The 27001-nt window shown below is 35.6% G+C and overlaps 1 long non-coding RNA gene across 19 annotated transcripts in view; it reads left to right on the forward strand.

Annotated features, from left to right (window-relative positions):
• Nucleotides 1–27001, forward strand: part of LOC109450257 (uncharacterized) — a 626489-nt gene that overhangs the window by 456271 nt on the left and 143217 nt on the right. For 11 of the 19 annotated variants that reach the window (XR_016019848.1, XR_016019845.1, XR_012494921.2 and 8 more), the window contains exons 4-5: nucleotides 16698–16832; nucleotides 16945–17017. The exons of 4 other annotated variants lie outside the window; for them this stretch is intronic. This is a non-coding gene — a long non-coding RNA (uncharacterized LOC109450257). The remainder of the gene's footprint in view (nucleotides 1–16697; nucleotides 16833–16944; nucleotides 17018–27001) is intronic. 4 more of the 19 variants (XR_016019840.1, XR_016019838.1, XR_016019841.1 and 1 more) reach the window with 2 other exon arrangements.

The following is a 27001-nucleotide window of genomic DNA, read 5'->3' on the forward strand; positions in this document are numbered from 1 at the left end:
CTGTATATGTTTTCACTAGAGAGAAGAATGTCAGGGAAATTTGTCATGATAAGTGTTTACCATAAGTTTGACATGCATTATTGTTAGATCATTCTGCTCTCCTTCCATAATTTTCCTATGCAATTTATTTATGTGCATATTTAAATAGTGTGCCACTTAATTGAAATTATAGTGTGTTCAAGCCAGATTTGACACTGACAGGCAGTTGCTGTGAAGGAATACTTGGAACTATGAATGGGTCATTTTCCAAATAGTACAGATGTAAACATGTTATTCAGCAGAATATTTCAGGAAATCAAAGAGCTGATATTACCAATACAAGTAGTGCCAGGCAGGCTTCTGTCTTGCTCACCTTTGTAGCCCACAACCCCAGAACCACATATGACATAACAGATGTGTGCCACTACTGTCTTCTCATGCAGACTCTGCCTACAATCCAAGGGCCTTGGAAATCACTTTTAAAAAATTATTCAATCCTCAGAATACTTCTTTAAAAACGTAGGCATTTGTATTGCATACCAAAAAAAAAAACAAAAAAAACCCCTCAGTATTTGATTCTGTTTTTCTTAGTTTTCATCCAGACACCCATTATAAGGAAAAGTACAGCCTGTAGCAAAGGACACAAATCCAGACTATGACAGATAGAAGATTCTTGATAAGGCAACAGCCCAAACAAGTTCAAGGAAACAACAGAAACAATAAATATTAATAGCTTCAGATTTTATTTTTTATTTTAGAAAGACTAAAATTTTATAAAGAGCAACAGATGATTTATCTTCCTTTTTCTTCCCTTGTATCTCCTATTCTACGTGTCTACTCTAGATCTCAGGCATAGCACTTAACCACTCTGTGCCTCCATTTCTTCATCTATAAAATAGGATACTACTAATAATACCCTTCCCCTTGGGTTGTTGGGTGGATAAAACAGTTTAAAGGCACATCAGATACTTGGCATGTGGTAAGTGCTATATTTTAGCTAACATTATTATTTATAATTGTTCCATTAGTATTCCATGATTATTATACATCATACCTTATTTTACGGTAGCTTTTAAAAAAATAAAATTACAACATGGGTAGATCTTGAGATTATAATGCTAAGTGAGATAATTCAGACAGAGAAAGTTGAGAACCATATGATTTCACTCTCATGTGGGATATAAAACTGAATGCTAAAACAAATGAACAGGACAAACAAACAAAAACTCATAGACACAGACAACAGTTTAGTGGTTACCAGAGGGTAAAAGGGGGAAGTAGATGGGGGAAAAAGGGGTCAAATATATGGTGATGGAAGGAGAACTGACTCTGGGTGGTGAACACACAATGTAATACATGTATACAGGTGCTGTATTATAAATTGTACATTTGAAACCTATACAATTTTATTAATGAATGTCACTCCAATAAATTTAATTTAAAAATTAAAAATATAAAGCTATTCTTTTCAAGATGAAAAGTAAATTCACAAAACATTTGGAGTACCTCTATGAATATAAAAAATATAAATGTCTAACTATTATGTTGTTTTGCACACCTGAAACTAATAAAAAAAATTCTAAAAAAAAAAAAAAAAAAATTATGAACATAATGAAATGAGAATTAGTATATAACCAAAGGTCACTTTGGTGATAATAGTCATAAAAATTATAAAATGGAACCACTATTGAAATGTCTTTTATTTTTCTGCAGACTAGATTATGACTTCCTAATGTATTCTGCAAAGAAACTTCAACCCTATATCAAATGTACCTATAATCCAAAGAACTTTGCTACAAAAACTATCTGACCACTTTGATCTTGGTCTGTTTAATATTATACTTTCCCCTGTAGCCTTTGTTTGTCAATTAGAAATCAAATAAATAGCTAAGTAATTAATCAGTATATTGGCACTATTAAGTAGCTAAGTAATTAATCAGTATAATGCAAAAAGGGAAAGGAACTAACATTTGTTGAATACTTTCTAAATGCCAAAAACATTACTGTGTGCTTTATATGTGGTCGTTATTTGATTTAATTCCCATAACTGTGCCCTGGGTAGATAATATCCCTATTTTACAAAGGACAACATTGTTTTTCAGAGACTTCTTTATCTGATATGATTAATCAGTTAAGAAGAGGAGGATCAGAGTCTAGAACCCAGAGAGTATTATTCTCTGTGTACTATACACTATTATGTTTATTTAGAGCAACTACTTTCGACTGACTACTCTTTTATAGTACATGATAACACATTTCCCCAAATTATCTGAGAATCATCTTCAGAATGACTCCATGACCTATGGGAAATGCTAACAAATTTTCTTATTTTCTGCTTCTAATTAAAAGAATATTTCTGTTTAATTTGAGGGAATCCTGGCAACATTTCTACAGAAAAAGGGTTCCTAGGTAGCAGCTATAGAGAAATCTCCATAAACATTTCATTTGATAGTCCCATATTTTACATTAGTGCAAGTGTTTTGCACACCCCGGGGATGTGAAATGTGCTTTAAGAAATGCAATGAGCTGCCAGTCAATGCTCTGCAGGGGGACTTATGAAATGGAGTCCTACAAACGTTGTTTGTTTCTTTTCTGCCCAAACTGCTTGAGTTATTTGAACCAAATCGGGGGGTGGATGCAGGGGTACAGGAAGCTAACACAGAGCTCTGTGCCCCCATGGATGCGGGATAAATACTTGTAGCCTGAATGACAGACTATTTATTGCAAAAATCTAAAACTTTTTGTTTTGAGATATTGGTTTTATGTGGCTCCTGTGGTTTTTTGAACAACTACTCCAATTATCATCATCATCCTTCTTAAGTGAAAGCCAGACTTGGCTCTTTGAACAGTTCTTCTCCCTGTCTCCAGGAGAGAGGCTGCATGTGAGCTACCAGGTTCTTGATTCTGCTTGGGTTTACCTTCCAAGACAGAAGAAGAAGGGTCGGTTAGTGTCAGGAGGTGGAAGGAGCTAGACTGATTGGAGAAGCATCATAGTTTCATGGAAAAATTTGACCTGTTAAGGGCCTGAGTTTTAGTCGCAGCTCTTCTGCTTTCTAATTGTATGACTTGGGCAAGATTATGTTTCTTCTCAGAGACTCCACTTTCACATCTCTGATATGGGGGAAATAATGTCCTGAGGATAAAATGAGATGGTATTTCTAAAACAACTGGTACACAGAAAGCATAGCTTTCTAAATAGAAGCTATCATTGTTTTCATTATTGGTGAGGTAGCAACACGAAATAGCACCATGTCCTGAATTGATGTCTGAGAGAGTTTACATCATTAGTTGCCACTTAACCAAAGACCTTTGTTTTATTTTAATTTTAAATGTCATAGATCAACTCAGTAGTGCTCCCTTTCCACTTAGTGGCTACACATATAGTCTGAATGGAAATTAACATCCTCTTCTGTATTTCTTCTTCCGCTGCATTATTCTCCAGGAGTCTATACAGTACATGGCCTCTGATTACCTCACTAATTGCTTAAATCCTGTTGTCTAAGTATGAGGTTGTAAAATCTTCACCTACTTTTAGATATGAGGAACAATATGCAATGTAAGTATGTGGTCAAAAGACTCTATCTTCACCAGACATTTTATTCTGTATGACTAGGGCTCCAGTTGGACCCACGTAGGATTATTATTATTCTCCAGAGCACTGTACTACCTGGAATTAATGTTGAAGCTCTCCATTTTCAAAAGCTAGGCAACATAAATACTCTTTTCAAATTCTTCTTGAGCCATCCTATGTCATTATTTTTGATATAGTGGCAGGTCTTTTAATCTGCAGAGAGCAAAACTCATCTTGAACCGTGGAATGTGTGTGCTTCTTTCGAGTTGTAGAGCATGTTTCCTCCTTAGAGGCAGAATGAGCTTTTCTATTGACTTTTGTTATAGTAGTAAAAAAAAAAAAAAAAAGTGTGGGTTTTGTGTATGTGTGTTTACTGTTTACCAGACCAGTTAAAATTTAAGTTTTGTTGTCATGAATTAAAATACCACATGATGTAACAGAAGTTAGTAAATTAAATTTTCAGTAGACTCTATGAGGCAATAACACAGAAAAAAAGAGGATCTCCAACACTTCAAGTATGAAAACAAAATTTCTGTCATTCATCCCAATATTTTATTTCAGAGAGTCCCAAACTTCTATGTAGTTGTCTCTAACTAGATCAGTTTTCCAAAGTGATAAATGAGATATTAGTGATATATAGTGGTATAAATTTATTTTAATATTTATTTAAGTATGTTTTCCAAAATTTAGACTATTAAATTATAATGTAAAGTTTCCTTTTTAAATAAAATTACTTATGTAAAAAGAGGCAATTAAAATAAAAGTATTAAGAAATTAATATTACAGGAGTTAATGTGGAAATGTCAAAAATTATAGCGGTATAACTAAAATTGAGGAAATACTGATTTAAGTGACTAATTGAAAATGTATTACCACATGTTAACATTGTGTGATGCAGGAATTACTTGTTGGATGCTTTCACAATATTTGAGTGGTATGTACCTGATGACTTAAAGAAACCAGGTTGTGTCATCCTGCAATCAGTCTTGCCTGACTGGATTAGCAGAAGAATGTAGTATGCACTTTTCCCTCCAGCACTCCTTACTCTGAAATAAATCCCAGGTGGAGCAAAGATCTAAGGGGAAAAAAATTTATTTTGTAGGGGTCTTTCAAAGCATGACATAAATTTCAGAACACCAACGAAAACCTATCAATTTGACCATTAAATTTTTTTTTAATTTCTGCATAGTAAGATATGTAAGTAAATAATAAATAAATAAAATCAAAAGGCAAAATTGAAAAATTATTTGCAGCACTTTTGACAGAAAAAAGATAATTTCCATAACATTAAAAGTCCCTACTGTGTTTCCCTGAAAATAAGACCTAGCCGGACAATCAGCTCTAATGTGTCTTTTGGAGCAAAAATTAATATAAGACCCGGTCTTATTTTACTGTAATATAAGATGGGGTCTTATATAATAATAATGTAATATGATACTGGGTCTTATGTTAATTTTTGCTCCAAAAGACACATTAGAACTGATTATCCTGCTAGGTCTTATTTTTGGGGAAACACGGTACATCATGCTAAAATAAAAGACAACTAAAAGATAACGGAAAAAGAAGTTACAAGTACCAGTCACAGACTAGGAAACGCAAAAGGCATTTAAGCATATAGATATGTGCTTAAACTGTCTCATAATAAAAGAAACACAAATTAAAATCAGGCATTCCTTTTTTTACCTGCTTGGCTTAAATAAAAAGTTTGATAAATATATTAATAAATACATTGCGTATTGATGTGCTCAAGATCGAGAGTAGATAATATGGAATAAGACATGAAAGAAAGGAGGAAAGGAAAATAATCTATTGCTCAGAAATAAAATTTTAGCTTTTCTCAATTCAAAAATAAGATCTGAGGCTGTTTGGTGTTTTTGTTGGCTCCTTGACTTGTTTTGCCTATTGCTCTATCAAGAATCTTCTATCTGTAATAGTCTTAATTTGTTTCCTGTTGCCATGGGCTGTATATTTTAAATACAAATATCTGGATGAAAAATACGGAAGACTGAGTCAAATACTGGGGTATATTATGTAACCAATACAAATACCTAGATTTTTAAAAAGAATTTAGAGGACCGAGTAATTTTTTTAAGTGATTTCCAGGGCTGTCGGATTGGTAGGCAGAGCCTTTTTACAAGCAGATAAGGAAGCTGATGGTACTGATATTTATGTAAGTCTGCGTTAACCACTGGATCCCAATGCCGCATGCCAGTGCAGACATGGCTGGAGCAAGTGATCAAGAGAGAGAGTGGTAGGAAACGAATTCTGAAATATAACCAGAAGCCAGATTTTTTAGGCTTGTAGGCTAGGTGAAATATTCTGGACTCTCTTCTAATGTCTCTCTTCTAAAATCCTCCAACCACCGGAGGATTTTATTTTTGAGTGTCATTTTTTTATGTGAACTGATCTACATTTTTAACTTAGAGAATTGTATTATAGCCATTTTCTGACCATCTATGGTGTCTCTTATTCTTTATAGCAAAGGGTGTTTTACTTTTTATAGCACTTATTGTCTTAATTTTTAGATTATGAAAGTAATGTATGCTTTTCTCACTGTAGAAAATTTAGAAATACAGAAAAAGATAAAAAAGGAAATAAATACATCTGTAAATCTAACCCAGAGTTCGGCAAATTATGGCCAGCAGACTAACTGCCTGTTTTTCATAAATCAATTTTATTGGAACACAGCCACACCCATTTGTTTAATATTATCCATGACAGCTGTCCATACCACAACAGGAGGGTTTAGTGGTTCTGATAGAAACAAATGGCCTGCAAAATCTAAAATGTTGCTACCTGGCCCTTTAGAGAAAGTGTGCTGAGTCCTGTTCTAATCCTCTGAAATAATGTTAATTTATTTGTACACTTTTCAAAGGTATATTCTAGATATTTTTTAAAGAGTCAAGATCATTCTATAAATGCAATTACATATATTGCTGAGTTCATTTACCACTATACCATCAGCATTTTTGCATGTAAATAACATTCATTATGAAATAGCCAGCAGCCAACATTTTTAATGCTTGTAAATGCTTCCCCTATTTCTGACATTTAGATTTTCCAAATTTTCATTTATAAATAATGCTGTAGTGAATATCTTTGTTTATCATTGTTTACATTTTCATCATTTCCTTGGGCTAGACCTTAAGGTGAAATTATGAAATCGAAGGATATCAACATTTTTAAGACTCCTGATAAGTATACTGAGGTTTTAAATCACTGTTCCCCAAAACTCTGGGCCTCTGCAAAGTTGTATACCATCATTTGGGTCAACTACAACCCACTGGAGATTGCTTTGGTATGTCTTGGGGAAATTACTAGTTTTTTCATGTATTAAATGTATATAAAGATAATTCTAAAAATTGCTAATCTTTATTTTGCATCGAGTATTGTTCTAAGTGATTCACATATATTAACTTATTTAGTACGTACAGCAATCCTTTCGGGTAGGTTCTATTATCCCTATTTTAGAGGTGGAGAAAGGATGAGAACCTGGACACTGTGACCCTACAGTTCTTGCGTTTAAGCCAATGTACTAAACTGCTTGAGCATTCCTGTATCTTGTTCCTTCTTCTTTTCATAGTCTCTCCCGTAATACTCTACTACGATCAAGTATTATGTCCTGTGTTAAGTTTCTAGGAAATATGTTTTGACTCTGAAGGTCAAAAATTTGGAAACCCATTCATTTCAAGGGGCACATCCTGTTGGCAGTAGAGTGATTAATTCACATGGGATATTTCTCCTACCATTTTCTCGGGCTTTCCTGGTATGTGTTTCTTCATTTTTCTCATCTCTCAGTACTTTGTCTTGTCGATATTTATCTCCAAAGTTTAAAGTTTATATATCATGCTGTTACTGAAAAAAATAATTTGGTGTTATTCCTGATTATTACTACTGCCATGAACAGGGAGGCAGGCAGAAGCAGCTTCCAGAAGCTGAAGGAAAATTTTATCTCCTATGTTTAAAAAAGATAAATGCAGACACAACTTTTGTTTGATGTTATAATTACTTCTCTCTGGTTTCTAGCTAGCTACTTTTTACAACAAATTTACACCATTTTGTGAGGTTTTGTGAAACCTCAAGGATAACATTCAAGAGATCCTCCAATTATTTTTGCAATGGGTTAGCTCCACCTCTTGCTAATTGTTTTAATTAGCTAACCTACGAGAATTAATTAAAAATTGGCATCATACTTCCAAAATTACATACCACTGACTACTGAACATAAAATCTTAATCAAAACATTGAAAAAGCTTGAATCCAACTTGTTTTAATTGTATAATATGCTTGCTCAAGGGAGAAAATAATGAAAACAATAAGATGAGTAAAAGGAAGATGCCTTTTTCAGGGAGGCTACAGAACCTTTTAATGGATGCTTCACAAAATAATGATAATGATGTTGCCAGGTTCTTTTCCATTCAACCAAGATACAGAGTTTGTTTCCATTGGAGGTGTCCACTCTGATGAGAGGAAAGCAAATCAGTTACACCAGCTTTGTGTGGAGATGAAACGTGAATGTGGCCTCAAGGGCCTCAACTAGGGTTCCAGCAGAGTAAGGAAGGGGAAAGAAAGAGAACCAGGTTGTCTGGCTGACAGTAGGAGAGTAAACTGGTACTTCTACTAAGTGCCAGTCACTGAGTCAGGAGCTCTCCTAGAGGCTATCTTGGGTTTTGTTTTGTTTTCTGAGAACAACCAGGCCAAAATTTGTCATTATTAACCTCATTTTACAGATAGTGAAATCAAGTTAAAGGGATTAAGTAACCTGTCTAAAGCCATCCGTACAGAATGCACGTGGCAGGACCCATTTTCTTCTCCATCTGCTCTCTCTCCCTTGGTGGTGCTTGTGCTATGTTATACAATCTGGATCATGTCTCCCCTTCAAGGTCCAGTCTGAATTCCATCCCTGCTATGGCCACTGCAAGGAGGATGGCAGTCATGTGAGGTGGCTCCTAAATAGGTGTAGGTAAAGAATAACAACAAAACAGTGGTAACAACAATGGCTCATTGAAATTTAGAGTTTATTGTATGCCAAGCTAAGTGTTTCCAATAAATTATCTCTTTTATTTCCCCTAACAACTGAAAGAGGCAGCTACTATTACTATCGCTTTTATACATGAGGAAACTAAGTCATCAAGAGCTTAATCTTGGAGTTATAAAGTTAGTAAGGGGCTGAGTAGTCATTCAAACCTAGGTCTAATTCTAGGACTCAGACTTTTAATCATATTTCTTGGAAAACATACACACACACACACACACACACACACACACACACACAGTAACACTCAGCCTGAGTATGGTCAAATATGAGTGACGTTAAGTATTCAGCTTCTTAAAGTACAAGAAAGACTACAAGGTGGGGCAGGGGAAGGGAGATATAATAGATATTAAGACCAATAAGGTATAATAAGGCCAAATATTTAACTTTTTAAAGATTCCCACTTATTTTGTTTCATATACATTAAGTCTTTGTTTCTATTTCATCACTAACACTTCATCTGCCTCTGTAAGCATTGCCAAGTTAGACTTTTTCAGCTGATGAAAAATTATCAAAAAGATGTGAAAGCTGGCACAATTATTTTATAGTTGAGACTAGCTAAGTGTGGATTATTATTCATTTGCAATGTTCATATCAACACCTTATTGGGTGAGGGCCAGAAAATTTTAGTTACAAAAAAGTGAATTACAAAACTCAGACTATATTACCCAGTGCACCTAGTAGACAGTTAATAATTGTTTAAAATGTTTAACTCTAAACTATCTTTTATTTAAAGATGAGAGCTTAATAAACTGGTGGTCTGCACAGAATAAATTAAAACTGTTTTTGAAAGAAAACAGCATTTTCTTAAGGGCTAATGCTTGTCTATGCAAGTTTGATGATTCCTCAAACATATTTTCAGTAACAGCTTTTATAAAACAATCACTAGTCCTGCTATTTTCCCTACTATTGCTTTTATACAAGCAGTACAAATACATGTTTCCACATTCTTCCCACCTGATTTGATTTGACAACACTAATCTAAGCATTTTTCCCTGTTATGTATGTGGTATGTATTTCATTTGTAATATATCTCTCCTATTGCTTGCAAAGACATGCAAAATAGAGGGATTGGCAATATCTATACTTTGGCCCATTTGGTTTGGAGTTTTCTTGTAGTATCAACCTTCATACTTATTCTTCTAGCATCACAAATTCATATTTTTGAATTTTCCTCTGGGTGTATTATAAGACAATGGTATCAACTGTCTTCTCTAACAGTCTATCAGTACGCTTAGTATACTTTTCTCCTCTGCCATGGGCATCGCTATCATGTATGATGCAGTAATAGACTTTAATCAATGATACAAAGGCATTTTCATCATCATATTTATCATTTAATTTTGGAATCCTTAAAATCCCTCTCAGAAACCCTGGATTCCAGAACATAGTATGAAAACCATAGCTATAGGAAATGCATATTCATTAAAGGTGAGAGACATAGACAGGTCTGCATTTTAGAAAGACAACTCTGGTCATGAAATAGAGGATGGGTTAAAGAGTGAATATATTAGAAGCCAAGGCATGTGCTAGAAGGTTATTGTGAGAGACAACAGAGGGTTAAACTTTGGAATATGAGTTAGAAAAGATGCAATTTTAAGAAGTAACGTTTAAAAAATTAGACAATTATTAGTTATTAGAATTGACGAATAAGAAGCAATCATGGATGGCGTCTTGCTTTGGAGACCGCCATAGTTAATGGTGAAGCTGGTGAATACAGCATGCTGAAGGCAGAGGCGCATGCTTACAGCAGTTCACAGTGATGCAGATAAAGAATTTGATTCTAAACATAGAAAAGCTGAGGTACTAAATGTCCAGTAGACAGTTAAATACAGATCTAGAACTCAAGGAAAAGTTTAGGGCTGGCTTTGAATTTGATAACCAAATTGATAAAGCCATGGGAGTGATGGTCAAGGAGAAAGTGAAGACTGAAAAGAGAAGAGGGCTGAGGGCAAACTCTAGGGACCATGACCCTAGAGAGCATGTAGAAAAAGAGCCACTGAAAAAAAACAGGAAATCTATGGCAAGTAGGAGATAGTTAACATAGGAGTATGCAAAATAGAGACTTGAAAGTAAGAAGAGGCCAGTGCTAGGCCACAGAGAAATGTATTTTCTCTCCAGTTTTTTCCTGTTCTAAATCCTGGTGTACCTTTACCTTCTGCCATGCCTTCTCGGGGGAAAAAAAAAAAAAAAAAAAGAGCTAAAGCCTCACGAAATGATTTTACTCCTACTTCACAAAGGAGATTGATGCCATCAGGCATGACCTATTTCATGCTCCATCATCTTTATCTTCACAAACCATTGTCCCACATGAATCCTTCCATTTTTCCCTTTTTTTTCCACTCCTAAGTCAACTCTGAGTCCTTTTACTCCTTTTCTACTCTTGACTTTATTCTCATGATAGCTTCTTTTCCCCACTGCTTCAATAAATAAGGTCTCCTGCAGTCTCCTTCCTTTAGTTCTTAAGATTATATGTATACTTCTTCTGTCCTTATGCTGGCCTTGAGCCTGCTGCTCCCAATCGCTGCCCTCCTTCCTTCTTTTCCATCCAAAGTCTCAAAAGATAGCATTTATACCCACTACGCCTCATTTCTCTCCTCCCATTCTCTTCTGCATCTCTGCAGTCTGTCTTTTCCTCCACCCCAATATTAAATTCCTCAAGCAGCGGTTATCAATGACTTCCCTTAGCCAACTCCTTCATCTTTTTCTGCACTCAACCCAGTCAGTTTCAGGCCTCATTTGAAATTGCTGATTCATCAGCCTGTCTTTGAGTTTCTACGCCACTATGCTTTTTCAGGTTCTCTTCCTTTCTCTCTGCCCGTTGTCTCTGTCCTTTGCCAGTGTTTCTTCCTCCTCCTAACCCAAACTGCTGTGGGTATTCCCTGAGTTGCTGCCCTTGGGGTTATTTCCTCACTCTACATGCCACATACTTTCAGACAATTCGTCTACTCTGCTAGTTTAAGCTGCCATTTCGATTACCATGTCTCTCAAGTCTATATCTCCTTCCTGACAGAAGGACGACCTCTGTACTTCCATCTCTATCAAACCATCCATAAATTAAAACAACCCCTCCTTCACAAGTGGCCACTATTGGCCTTGAGAGCCAAGCAAGTATGAGGCCATTGCCATGGAGTGATTACTCTAGGGCTGAAGGTCTCCAACAGGTTAGAATAGCAGTTCTCAAATTGTAGCATGCACCAGAATTTACCTGGAGGGCGTGTTAAAACACGTTTCTGGACTCCACCTCTAGAGTTTCCTGATTTGGTAAATCTGAGGTGGGCCCAAGAATTTATATTTTTAACAAGTTTCTAAGTGATGTTGATGCTGCTGGTCCAGACCAATACTATGAGAACCACTGGCTGAAAACAATGGTTCTTAAACTCAGCTGCACGTCAGAATCACAAGGATAGCTTTTCTTTTTAATTACTGCTACTCAGGACCCACTACATACCTATTAAATCAGAATATCTGCCGTGGGGCTCTCCAATTAATTCTAGCATGAAATTATGGTTAAGATCCACCTACTTAAAAGTAGAGAGAAGGGTTTCCCCCCACCCAAAAAAAAGCAGCAGCTTTGCTCAGGGTTTTTTAACCTCCAATCCCATGGTTTCTTCAAGGGTCCATAAATTCCATGAAGTAATATGAGAAAAGGTGTGGGGAGGGAGCCTATAGCCATCAACACATTCTCAAAAGGGTTCATGACTCTTTCCCAAATTAAAAATCACTAAGGTAGCTGATTCTCAGGCAGAGCCTGGGCAATCTCTTAGATCTCACAGATGCCACCATCATATGTGTTTCAAAATTCCTTCTGTTTACACATTGAGGCTTCTATGGAAAGTATTTGCTTTACTTACATAGTTTGGAGGCCTAGAATCTTAATCCTTACATATTCACTTAGGTTAATAAGCATTTTTTTTTTCAAAGTGCTCATATGAAAGAAGAATCCAACATCTATCCATCATTCACATGTTTGCAAGAATCACATCAACTAAGTTGGTTTTAATTTCTACATGCACTAACGTAATAGCGATTTTGAATAGGCAGGGTGAGAAGTATGAAGAACACTGAAGATCTAAGTAGGGGTTCACAGAGAAATTTTTTTAAATTAGCATGCTGGGAACCTAAAAGATTAAGGAAAGCATCTGGAACAGTAGGGTGTGTGTGAAGAAAGAGAAATTAGAATATACAAAAAACAATTTTAAACAGTGATTTTCCAGACTAGTTGTATGATAAAGAAATAGATAGAAAACTCTTCCTTTTTCCTTTTCTTCCACCACATTTATCACATACAGACTCCTCAGGATAGATAACTGAGTAATAGACTATTTGCACCATAAGAGTCAGGTTTGAACAACATTAAGGCATAGAGGCAGACAGGACTGGGCCCCAGTCGTAGCTCTGCCATTTACTGACCATGGAACTTTGAGAGATTAATTTAACCTCTTGTAAAATGGTAATCATAATTCTTCATAAGGTAACCTTGAGAACTACATTTACGTAAATAACTTATTACAGTGCTACGAACTAACAAATGTTCAATAAATGGCTGTATTACCACAACTCAGCTAGGTTATGGACCAAATAGGCAATTTGTAGACTGATTTAAAAATGCAAGTATGTTGTTATGGGAAATTTCCATGTTCCAAACAATTGGCTTTGATTTAGTCTTCATTTACACAAACATTTAAATACTTACTTTAAAAATTCAATTTACTTTTTAAAGGAACTGCTGATCGTTTCACTGCCAATCCTTTTTACTTACTTAGCTCTTCAGCTACCATCTTAATCTCACAAACAATATAAGCTCCACCCTGAATTGAGAGTTCCTTAGGAACAAGAACTGTGTTTTATTGAATAATCATTTATTGAGTATCTATATGCCAAAAACTGGACATGAAAATATACATACAATATAGTTCCTTTCCTCATGGGGCTTAAATTCTACCTGGGGAAAATGATATGCAAATATAATTCAAGATAGTGTATATTATAATAAAGATGTGTACTAAGAACTATGGAGCACAGTGAAAGAAAAGATTCATTTTATCTGAATTGACAAGGAAATCTTAATAAAGAGGTAACAGTCAAAGTGGGCTAAATGTGCATGAAAGTTAATGAAAAATGTAAAGGACTTCAAGGAATGGAGAGATACACATGAACTGCGACTACAGGGAAAGATTCCTAAGTGGACGAAGGTTTATTTGGACTTTGAATACAGAAGATGAAGATAAAAGGTGGAACAGCTTGCTATGCATCTAGGCATATATGTAGTAGTAAAATATACTATTAACAAATACTAAGCTGGTTGACAGGAAATAAGATTAAAGAGGTGCTACCTTGGAACTAGACTCTGCAGAGCCCTTGGAACGAACCAAGGAAGTTCCCTGGACTGGGGAGTTCCAGAGACTTTTGCAATAAGTAAAAGAGAGGGATTATACATTCTAAAACCAAGGCACTATATGTAACATGGTCAAAGCAGAACTGGAGGAGGTTATTCCAGCAGCGATGTTGTGGGTAAAGATGAAAGATCAGATCGTCTTTAAAGCAGTTTCATTAATGTGGGTATGACGTGCTGTAGGTCTATTCTAGTACATCTTTGGAGAGCAACTATAAAGATTCAAAAATGACATTATGTGAATGTCATCTGGGATATTTGAACAATAATATAACTGACAAATAGCAAAGGTAACATGGAAGAGAATGAATTGTTTCTTAAGTGAACAAAATTTATTTAGTGCCATCTCTATGCCAAGTATCATGTGACGATATATAATGCTATCATACATGTCTATTTATATAATATGCATATTGTTTCACTCAGTAGCTGTGGTCTCCTGTGTATCTTATTTCCTCAAATAAATTATCCATTTTTGCTGGGCAGGATCTCATCTCATTTTTCTTAGATTATTATAGAGCCTACCACCACAAAGAACATGTCAGCATTTAATAAAATCTTATTGTCTGGTCAAATAACTGAGGCCAGAATTATCAGGAAACTAGCCCAAGTCTTAGATGGAGTTGGCAGTGAATAAGAATGGAATCCACTTTCCTTTATTGCTATATAACTTCCTAATATGGATAGAGTGGGACAAGTTCCAAACAGTGCCAAGTCATTCTAGCCAATAAAACCATGGTTCACTCTATCTTGTGATAGTCAGTAGAACAATTTTATTGATCAGAGGAAATAGTGAGAAATCATGTTTCCTGTCTATTTGGGTGTGTTTTCCTCTTTAAAAATGTGATCTTAAAAGGGAGGGAGTGGAGGGCAGGAATGAGAGAGCAGATTAGTCCAATCATTCATAGCAGCATATTTACTTCACCGGGGAAAAAAATGACTTTAATTGCACAGAGATAGAAAAATATGTTTGAATATCCTTCCTGGACAAGATTTGGGGCTTTCACATGAGAATAAAATACACATTTACAGTAACTTTAGATTTGGGGGTAGAATTTAAAGCTTTTGCCCATCAACATATCATAATGGATGAATGCGACACTCGCATAATAGCACTTGTTTGAGTGCTTTTAGAAAGAGCAGGGGAGTGGTTGCAATGCAGTAGGAAGTTTAAAATTTTAAGGTTGTTTGCAATGACAAACAACACCTACTCAAAATAAGTTGGCAAATCCGTGTTCAGAATCTATGTTGTCATTCTAATGTTCAGGAACAGCTAAGGAAGGAACGAGAATCTCAAGGTCACTGGGAATAGTCTTCAGAGTATTCTTTTAGGGCTTATCTGTGCTCACATGACTAATTTCTTTCCAAGTGCAAAGAAAGGCCACTTGCTTGAGACAGGCCCAGTGCCATCCTTTATTCAAGTTCCTTTATATTCCTCTTTTTAAAGAAGCTGTCAAGTTCTTTTTTTGCCGCTGACAGAAAAGGCCAAATCTGTGGTACAGGAAAGGAGGCGCAAAAAGAAACTTTTTTGTGTTGATGTTTTACTAAGTGAGCTAAGGAGAATTTTAGAATCATGTAATTTACTCTGGAGGCATTTACTGTACATAGCTATAGTGATGGTAATTTCTTTCATTGTTGAAGTGAAAAGATAACCATCAATCAGTTGTCAATTGGTCAATTGCAGAAGTGATGAAAAGAAACTAGTAGGAACAATCCCTTCTGTGGCTACCTAGACCGTTTGTAGGCTTAAGAAAAGTATGGGAACTGGATTGTGTTTTAAAAAGGGATTGGACCAGATTTTCAAAAAGGTTAATAGACGTAACTTCCTTGTAAAGAATGGCTTTGCAGTTATACATCATAAGGAAATGCATTTGTAAAAATGAAAAATTAAAAAGACATGGGATTAGTTAACTTTTTTTATTATTATTAAACTAGATATCAGATAAGTAAGCCCCAAAACCTTGAATTTCAGTGAGTTCTTAATGGAGGAAATATATATATATTTTACTATTAACTCAGCACATGCATTTTAAAACAAATTAATGAAAATTACTTTGTACTTATGCCTTAGCCTCAGTATTGAGCACTTTGAAATAAATAACTTTCAAAGTATTTATCACAAGAAATTGGAAGTCCCAGTTAATTTTGAACACTATTAAGCAAACACCTACAAATAATTTAATTTTTTTAAGGTTAAGATAAATTTAAAAATCATTAACTTGCATAGAAGGCAAATGGCACTTTGGGATTTAGTGTTATAAGCAAGATTTCATTTTAATTTATCCTATTTTCCTAAGAATAGCAGTGTTATTGATTTATTCTGAGAGCTCCCCCCACACACAGTGATTTTTTTTTTTACTGTGGTAGGTAATAAAAAGGATTACAGGCCCCCAGAAGGATGAGATATCATCAGTTTGTAATCCAGCCCATGGTTTCCTAGATACCGTATTGTCTATTCTGTTCCGCTATGTGAAAAATGTTGAATATCAACAATGGGTTTCAGTGCTGTATTGTTGAGTTTTGTATGAACTAATCTAGCTTCACTAAGAAAAAAAAAAGAGAGAAAGAAAAGAAAGAAAGAAGAAAAAAAGGGGGAAAAAAAGAACCACAGCTTTGGACAAAAGTCTATAGCTAGTGCATTTGAAACTCCCCTTGCACAAGAGCTGACTGTAGCTGAGGGAAGACAGTTTACTCATTTGCTCTCTCCTTTCATGCAGTCAGCTGGCCCTCTTCTCAGGTGTAGATCACCTATTATCATTTCACCTGTTTTGATTCTCTGATGAGGAAAGTCCCAGGACTTATCAGCTGGGATAGGCCTCATTTACAAGACAGCTCTGTTCAGTGTTTGGAAGGTAAGCTTTTTGCACAACTTCTCTGCTCTAGTGTGCTGGCCTAGCTCTAGAACTTTACAGCATACCACTTATTTTTAACTTTCACTTTTTCTTCTCTCTTCCTCTTTTGGAGAAAGAAAACCTGACAGGTTTCTCCGGAAAAGTGGCCATCCATGGAATGGATGAAAGGTTCCCTTTCTATTCCAGTAAGTAATTGACTTGTAACTAAAAATTGAACTGGCTGCTATGTCAATTGCAATGTGAGCTGCTGCTGACACAGGTGTTGCTTACTCTTTAGCCTGGAAAGAAAAGGGGCTTAACCTATGATTAAATTTCAAGTCAGTTGACCTCAACATGATAGTACATAATTCTCCCTTGCCTACGGAATGGCCTGAGTTCTTATTTTGACCCTGGTTCTGGCACCTGCTTTTTTAATGTTTGGTGTAGCTAAAGCTAGAGTTGCTCTTTTGGTTGGAAATAAAGTGGGTGGAGAACAGTTCTAAGTAAATAACAAATGTTCAGCCGACTAAGTCTTTTATCCAGTGCTCAATGTGTTCTATTTTTTAATGCATAAACTCTTAAGTATATGTAAACTATTATTTAAACTTTTATTGTAAAAGGTATGGATTCATGGACAACCATTTTATTGCTAGAGATACAAAGCAAATACAAATCAATGAATTACAAACAAGCAAAGAATGTAAGAATTAGGATGCTTAGGGCTTTCAAATTCTTAATTTTGATGATGGAACCTGTCATAGGCTTTCTAAATATGCCTTGCACTTTAGTGATTATTTTAGCCCTAGGAGTGAAATGACAGCTTTGTTTTTCCTAGTTTCTGTAAATCAAACAAAAGGCTGTTTAACTTTAGCAAAATGGCACTATTTGAGTTTTAGAGACTCAAATATCTACTTCCCAAAAGCAAAATAAAAATCAGTGACATCTAAAATTACCATTTACACCTGAAGCTATTCTCCATTCATTTTATGTAAAATGGTTGCGCACTAAGAATTGGTCTGTAAGGTGAGAGCAGCGTGGACTGTTGTTTTTCACTTCCTCATTTTCTTTTTAACCTGAGAATCAGAGTAGGTGCTGATGATGCTTGCTTAACCCTGCTTTTGGTGCCAGGCTGTGACCGGCTCTCTGTGAAACCATTTCTGACCCTCTGCTTGCAGTGGTGAGCCTGAATTTTTCCCCTTCCTTGCCCATCACTGTCAGTCAATTATGGGATTGAACTGAACCAGAAAATCTGGTACAGTCTGGTAATTAGTACAAAGGGTTTCCAGTCTAGTGTAAAGACGGAGATGCAAGAGCCCCAGCAGTCACAGAAATCGTTTTGATTGGCCGTGGACGTTGCCTTTTAGTGCTGCTTAGTGACTTTCTAAAGATATTGCATCCTACCCTATAGGTCTTCTCCTTCAAGTACATTATGGACCTTTTTTAAAGTCGTGTGTGTGTGTGTGTGTGTGTGTGTGTGTGTGTGTGTTTCTTTTTTTAGATCCAACTTCTCCCATTTTTAGTCTGTCATTTTTGCCTATCAAACAGACACGTTTTGACTTGCCCAACAAAGAACCAAGTTATCAACACTCACAGAAACTGACATTTTTAATTCAGGCTTCATTATGTCTTTGAATTATGACAGTGAAGTACAAAGACATTTTAAGAGTTTTTTCATTATTTTTTTTAATCCAGCATTGGGATGTTTATCTTTCTTTAGTATTCATATTTCCTTTTCTACCTTTATTCTCAGTAATATATAATTAGCATTATCAAAACCATCAGCTATTATCCTTTATGACTTTTGACCTTTATTTTTTAAATATGTCTCAAGCTAGCATTCTCTAAAATAAGTAAAAACTCCATGAGAGATTTTAATGGAATATTTTAAGGTTATAAAAACAATGAAATAATTAGATACAGAGAAAAAACTGATGGTTGCTAGAAGGGAGGGAGATTGGGGGAATGGGTGAGAGAGGTGAAGGGATTAGGAAGTACAAATTGGTAGTTACAAAATCGTCACAGGGATGTAAAATATAGTAAAGGACATACAGTCAATAATATTGTAAAAACTGTGTATAGTGTCAGATAGGTACTAGACTTATGGGAGGATCACTTCATTAATTATATAAATGTCTAATCACTATACAGTACACCTGAAACTAATATAAAATAATATTGAATGTCAACTATAATTTTAAAAAACATAGTCACAATGTAAAATACAGTATAGGGGTTTTAGTCAATGGTATAATAGCTATGTACAGTGTCAGATGGGTAGTAGACTTGTTGGGGTCATCACTTTGTGAGATGTGTAAATCACTATGTTGTTTTGTACACCTGAAGCTAATGATAAAAAACTAAATTTAAAAACACAGCATCTCTGCAGCACAATAAATTGAAGTGTAATAAAACAAGGTATGCCTGTATAAAGGTTTCACTTTTTTCCATAAACAAAGGAGGTTTGTTTTGGTGACTAATAAAATGTAGTTGCACACCAAAAACAAAAAAACAAAAACAATGAAATAATTTAAAATGTGAATCTCTTTTAAATATCAACAGTACATGACTAGGTAAATAATGAATTATACGATAAACTATAATAACAAAATAAATTTCAGAAAAAAGAATATTTTGTAAATCAAGCTTGCATTTGATGGTAAGTGCAATTTTATAGCCTATTTTTGATTATACATTTTTAACTGCTACTTTGGAGTTCCTGGTTTATTTTCAATGCTAGTTTTGGATAAATTACATTTTTTTGCAAAAGCAAACATCCTCTTTGATTATAGATCACAATTACTCAATAGTCACACATTAGATACAATGAAAGCATTTGGTAGCTTGTCACTGCCCCCAAAAGATAGATATATGTATAGTTAAGGGGACATTTAATTCTGACACCCTGTACAAGACTGCGAAAGCAACAGTGCCCAAAATAACAGAAGCAAAATAAAGCACAAGGACTTTCATTTTCAAGAATGCTATTTTTAGAACAATTTACATCATGATTTTAGTTGTGATGCATGTATGTTGTGAATTTTCTAAAGGGTTCTTTATTTACCCACATCTTAATGTAGCTTTAAATATCTGTTTTATCCTATGTACAATCTTAACAAAAGTAGTTATGTTACCATGTCTGCTACTGATTTTTACATGTCTGACTTTGCTATTAAATTTCAAGAAGGTTATTATTGCTTTTGTAACCCTGTCATGAGTAATGCATTTTCCCACTAAACATGTCATAATTGTAAAGGCTGCCCAAGAAGCACTGTTTCTGTTGTAATAGTTTGGCATTCATTTCTCTATTGTTTTTTAACCATAATATAGTGTAATGCTTTGAAAAGAATACACATTTTTATATAATTAACACTTTTTGTTTTTAACAAAACTTTTCTAAGAAAGTCTTAGAAAATCATATAAATGGGCAATGCTTCAGTGACCATATTTGCACTGAATTTTAATTCATCATCAAGTCTATATCTTGAAATGTATCCATAAAGTAACTCAGGGAAGAGTACATTCTGATATTATTTTTCTTATTTTATTTTTTAATCTAAAATATATGTTGAAATTCAAAGGTGCTTGACACAGGAAGTACAGCAGTGTTCTGTGTTCCCTAATAGCTGAATGCTGTCTGGACCTGTTTAAAATTACAGGGGTTCACAGGCTTTAATATGGACCCAAACGTTCTTTTCTACCTCAGTCTTACTCCTAGTGGCAGGAGTAAGACTTGGAAAGAATCCTAAAAAGTAGCCTCATAATTTTCAAATTCTGTGCCTTTGAGCTCTTACGTTCTTTGAGGATACTCAGGGCCGTAGGGGAAAGGAGGCCAAGTGGCCTCTTAGCTCCTTGAGACCAGAGCATCTCTGCTTTCATCTGCTGTGTTTATTAGAGTTCCATGTAAGATGGAAATCTCATGCTAAAGGGAAAAAATTAAAAAAAAAAAAATTACTAACTGAGGCCATCTTTTCAATAAGGGAAGCAGGGTTTACTTAAGTTAGCACACTGAGTCAGTGACAATATCAATTTTGTAATCCAATCTCTTGTCTCCTAGTCCGAAACTCTCTCTACTAAACTACAATAAACTTTCCCTACATAGTCATGGATCTTTTTGTGTAATCATCCTAAGCTATTTTATTAAAAACACACCCTCAGAGATCCATAGCCCTATGTTGAAAATCAAGATACTTACTAAGGATACAGCATGTAAGTGGCAAATGCAATCCAGTAACATGTTGATGACCAAAATCAGGCCCTTTATTTGGCAACACCATTAAGTGGGGAAGATCATTACAGCCCTTAGGTAAAATATTGATTCACCTCTTATTTAGAAAAGTAATATTTTGGGAGAATTTTTAAAATTTTTAACTGTGGTAAAGCATACATAAAACTTACCATCTTAACTGTTGTTAAGTGTAAAGTTCAGTAGTATTAATTATATTCATGTTGTTTTGGGGGGTGTTTTTCGTAGTGGAAAAACTTAATTAGGACTCAAATCCAAAAGAAAGAGAATTAAAGAAAACACAGCTGAATTAAGATGCTATTTTTCCTTAAAACATGTCTTATGGAATACTATTCCTATATAGACTGGACCAGGTAAAAGAGTGAAATGGTTAAATAATTTTTTGAAATGTAGCATGCTATGTCCCCCTCTAGGAAATTCACAATGAAAATTTGTTTTTGAAAAAACTATGAGAAACTGTACTGCAAAGTTCTCTTTGAGCTTTGTGTAATATAGAGTATCCCAAACTATTTTTCTATAGACTTGCTCTACATTTTTTGGGGGGAAAAAAGTCTGTTTTTATTCTTTAGGGATGATGTTTTGTTGAACACATTTTGGGAAAATCTCCTCTAACAGAACTTTTGGAGATTTAAAAAAAAAAGAAAAGACCTGTAAGGTAATATTTATGTTAACTGGCTCTGTATTTACCAATCCTTTATCCTCATTTTATAAATAGGATATTAATGGACATCCCATTAATTCAACCACTGAACGAATATTTAGGCACAGTGCCAAATGCTGGGAATGCAGTCATGAGTAAATCAATCAATGCCCCTGACCTTACAGAGCTTTCAATCCTAGTATTTAAAAAAGAAAATACAATGAGTGTATGCAATATTAGCTGTTTCTGGCACTCATAGCTTATCAGGCTATGTTTGTTTTGTTTTCCCTAATTCTAAAATGAGAGAAGGGAGAAAAAAAGCAAAAAAAAAAAAAAGCAGAACACCATGCAGAAGTTTACAGTCTGCTCTTTGAATAGAGATATCCCATATTTTCCTGAGATCTACTTATGCATCAGCAATTACACCTATCATAAAATTTTCTACTAATCCAAAGATGGACTTCTCTTGTTTAGAAAGAGGAAGATGAAGGAAGGAAGGAAGGAAGGAAGGAAGGAAGGAAGGAAGGAAGGAAGGAAGAAAACAATGTTTCCTGATCTCTCCTCCTATTAGCTATTGATGTCATCCTTAGCTATCGATGTCATCTTCTATATAAGTAGATTCCTTTCAAGTGTCAACTAAAGACTTTATTTGGTCAATAGTCTGCATGTCATTATTGTCTTTCTAAGAATTCAAAGAGTACCTATCAGTCAGATTCAACTCTTGGTGGTAACCATGGGTTCTACCTCTATTAGGAAATATTTTCTCTAACTATCCAACCTTCTCTCCCAGCTTCTGACCTTTATCCTGGGGAATCTGCGTCTTCATGTGAGCAGAAAGTGTCTCCTAAGCAAAGGAAAAGAAAGGCCGAGGGGCATAGACAGTGCATGGGTCTCCAGAACTGTCCCATCCCTAGAATCCCTACACAAAAACATTAGACATGTTCCTACCAAAAGATACCCTTGAAAGTTTCAAGAAGAGCTTGCCTTCTTATTGGACAGTTCCCTCATACCTCATATCCCATTTTCTTGTATGGAAGTGAGTGACTTGATTGGGGTAACTCCTGTGTATACCACTTGAAAATAAATGGGTTACTGACCTTTGGTAACAGACATATGGGAGGAAGGAAAGGTTATAAAATTTAAAAGAAAAAGAGGCTTATAACTAAGACAAAAAAGAAGGAAGGACTTATGCCAACTACGGTTTCTTAACTGCATTTGTTGTCATTGATGTGTTATAGGTGATTCTGTAAATCAGTCCTGAGCTCAATCCTCGGTGATACTGAGAATTTGTTTTGCAATTTCCCTCCTGATCCTCCCAGCATTTCCTTCCATGGGAATAATGTGAGATAAGATCATTGCCAGAATACTATGAGAAAGAACTTAGAAAAGAATTTGGGGTTTTCAGTTAAAATTAAGAACTGTGTTTGTTTTCTTCTAGTTAGCTGGGAATCAATTTTCTAATTCTTCTCCTCTCAGTCATTTGCCTTTTGATAGTATGCTAGGCCATACAGCACTTGTCCCTTTCTATTCCTTTTAATTAACTTTTTTAATCAATTATGATTACTTGCATGGATTTCTGTTCTCTCTTCTCATCAAATTTGTTGGGCTTATTTTTTATTTTCACACCACTACCCACTGCTGTGAATTAACAATAACAAAAAATCTGCACTCTTCCCTTCCACCTCTTGAACTGGAAAAACAGCTAGCTAATAAGAGGCTAAATGAGCCTTAGAGTATAGAGAAGCTGGAATCCTTAAATTATTTAAATTGAAAAATGGCTGGTTTTACAATCAGAAAAACTCAAGTGGACCATAAGCCCTACTTGATTGTCCCCCCTTATCTGGATGATCTTGTAATGACAGCTGGAGTTATCTGCCATCAACATCACTGTCCACAAAAGCTTCTCTGCTCTCTGCTCAACTCTTTAGCAGCCCTGGGAAGCTGGAGCTATTTCAGGAGAGTGGGCCCTATAGGATTGAAAACTTTATTAAAATGCAAAGCTGTCTCTAGTGACATAAAAGCTCAGTAAAAAAAAAAAAAAAAGATGGATCTGAGACCACAGAGCCAGAAATCGTCTGTAGGATGAAAACCTGAGATTTCATATACTGCCACCAATAGGCTAGGGTCGGTGTAAAATAAAAAGTCATGTGAAATAAACAGCAGTGTAAAATGAAGAGCAAGAGATAGAGGGAAAGGAAAAAATAATGTTTCAACATGAGTAGTGCAACAGATACCACGTGTCAGATTAGCCCCTTGCAGAATTGTTTCTCAGGAAGCAGCCCTGTGGAATGGATTGTGGGATGTCAGGATACTTGTCTGTTTTAAAAGGTTAGGGAAGTACCCCCAAAACATTCCTGACTTTCTTTTGCTAAGTAACTCATCATACATGAATTTTCTGAAACTCTTTGTTACTGACAGAACTAGTAGTAATAAGGTGGGAGTCCATCACATTTTGACTTGAAGTCTGCAAATGGCCCTCCACTTCACTTGTCATATGACCACGAGGAATCATCCTCAAAATACTATATTGTAAGTGCATTTGCCCAATTTGATCCTTTGTACTAAAAAATAACAAAATAAGATCTTAAATGTATTTGACACTAGCTACTTAATTCGAAGAACTCCACATATATTAATCACTAATAAATTGAAATGTTGAAATAAAAAAACTAAAGCATCGAACAATTAAGCAATTTGTTATAAACAAGGAAAATTAAAAACAGGATCCAAGTGGTTTCAATTAGAGTGTGCTAAGTTCTTCATACATCTCTTTATTTTGCATTCAGAATTGCTTACTATAAAAAAATGACTCTAAGCACAAAAAGTCATAAAGAATATTCCAAATAACTCAGTACTCATGAAAACCAAAGTAGTGTATCCACTTCTGTATTTCACTTATTTGAAAAAATTTCTCAGGAGAGATATGTTAACAATATCATCACCACCATATAATTACCAACAGCCTTTTATTGAGTGCTTACCATATTTCTCCCCAGCCCTTCTCCCTTCTCCAAGCCTCATCTTCAAGCCTCATTTTCCCTTCTACTCGGGAACCTGGAAAAGGAAAAAATAAAGTAGTGGTCTAAATTGGCCTAACTGGTAATTTCTCTTTTTATGCAAGTGCAATTTCAGTTAACAAATGAAAAAGCTAGATGAAGCACCCCATCCCTTCTACTTTTGCAGAAGACATTAAAATTACTGGTCAAATCAATTACTCCAAATATCAGGAGAACACCCCCCAAATATGTAATATTTTTGTCCTTATTTTTCCTTAAAATATTGTGCTTACACTTGACATGTTTATAAACTGATTTTTTGTGATGAGAAAAGATTGGCAGAATTCAGAAATGTTTTTTTCCATTTTTAGTTCAGAGATGGCTTAAGGTGTGATCTTGTAAACAAGGTTCCTTCTCCAATGGAGGAAAACAAGGTCCTCTCTGTCCCCCAAAAAGAAACTGGGCACCAGGACGCAGAGAGGCCCCTTTGTCCATTTCTCTCCTCCACGCCTATTAGTATGCACTGCTGCAAACTTGAGGCCCAGTAAGGAACTTCTTTGACTTGGGAGGTTGGTTTTTGCAAAACCCAACCTTTGTTCCACAGGGACACTCATATCAAATGACAGTACCTCATAGCAATGATAACTCCACCATGTTCTCCCATTCAAGACAGTGTATCCAAGTACAAGTGGAGTGAAAGCAATGCTATTACAGGGGAAAACTTGAGTTTGCTGAAATCCATTCTTAAATATGTTCTCTACAAACCCAGAACTTTATTACTATTTCACATGTCTTGTAACGTATCTTAGTAACAGCTGATCACAACACACCACAGTCTCATAACCCTGGGGTTGAAAAATATTCATTTGGTGAAATTGTCAGCCAAACTGGGAGAGCTAATAAATGATAAGAGCTCTGGAGCTAACCTGAGTTCCAGGAGGGCACTGTCCTTCTGAACCAACATTGGCTCATAGGAATCTTTCAGCAAATGACGAGACCACGTCATACTGCTCTCCTCCCTTCAGCCTGGTGCCCCTCACTCCAGGTTGGTTCAACAGACTCCAATGTATGGGGCAGGGCAGGACACAGTGTGTTTACATTAAACTAGGATTTCAAAACGCTTAAGATACCAAAATATTGGTAACCGCATGAAATTAATGTTATTCACCATGACTACATTTCTGTCTTTTTATTAATTATGTTATTGGCATGTGTTAACTTGGACTTTACATGGGAACCAAAGTTATTTTTAAAATTTTCACTGTTCAAAATACAATTTTGATTCTCTGGAGAGCATTTAGGAAGGCCAAAACTGAGACTATATCCCAGACAAGTTAAATCAGAACCTCTGAGAAGAGAACCCAGGCATCAGTGGGTTCTAAAGCTCCACAGGTGATTCCAATGTGTAAGCAAGTTTGAGAACCACTGGTCTAAGGAAGGAAAAGCATGGGAAAGGGAGATCAGTGTAGTGAGATATTAAGAAATTGTGGTCATGCAATTATAATTGGGGTTAGATTTGTCAACCTGATATTCTGAGGGCTGCAATTACCCTGGAGGTGGACCTAAGTCATCCCCAGACAGCAGTCACTTCCTGTTCCTTCTGTGCATCTGTCTGTGGAGCCTTATATCCCTGTGAGCCAAGGGAGGACAAAAAGGAGGTGGTGACTTCTCTATGGCTGCAGGATGCCGTCAAATTGATTCAGTAAAGCCTTTCTCTACTTTTCTCTCTTTAGAGGCAGGTAGAAGTAGAGTCCTAAGCCTACTACAAATTTCCTGAGACTAGACAGATTCAAACCAGAGCTTAAAAAAGTCATACGGAATGTCTGTTGTGGGCAAGGTGCTAACTTAGTCCTTACTACAACCCTATGAGACAGCTGTTAGATGTGCTTCCGTTTCACAGATCAAGACACCCTGAAACAGCAGCATGAGAAGGCTGCCCAGGGCCACACAGCTCATGTGTGCCTAAGTCTGGACTTCTCACTCTAAGACAGATGGAAAACTGACCAAGGGTCACCCAGCTATTCATGGACAGCTGTCTGTGTCAAAAGAATCTTCCATTCTTTAAGTAGAGAATCAAATTAGTATGCTAATTGTGTTCTTTGCTAGTATGTGTAAGCAAGCATTATACTCACAGACATAGAAAAGAATCTCAGTATTCAGACACCAGTATGGTATTTGTCCTCTTTTGAAACATCATCACTAGTTCTCATGACCAATTGAAGTCTACTGGAGTTTCTTTTATTAAAAAACTATATATGTTTTTTGGAATAACTGAGAAAGCATAGGCATCTAAGCTCAAACTTACATGGAA

Source organism: Rhinolophus sinicus, chromosome 17, assembly GCF_057876585.1.
Source record: "Rhinolophus sinicus isolate RSI-liver-muscle chromosome 17, RSI-T2T, whole genome shotgun sequence".
NCBI lineage: Eukaryota > Metazoa > Chordata > Mammalia > Chiroptera > Rhinolophidae > Rhinolophus > Rhinolophus sinicus.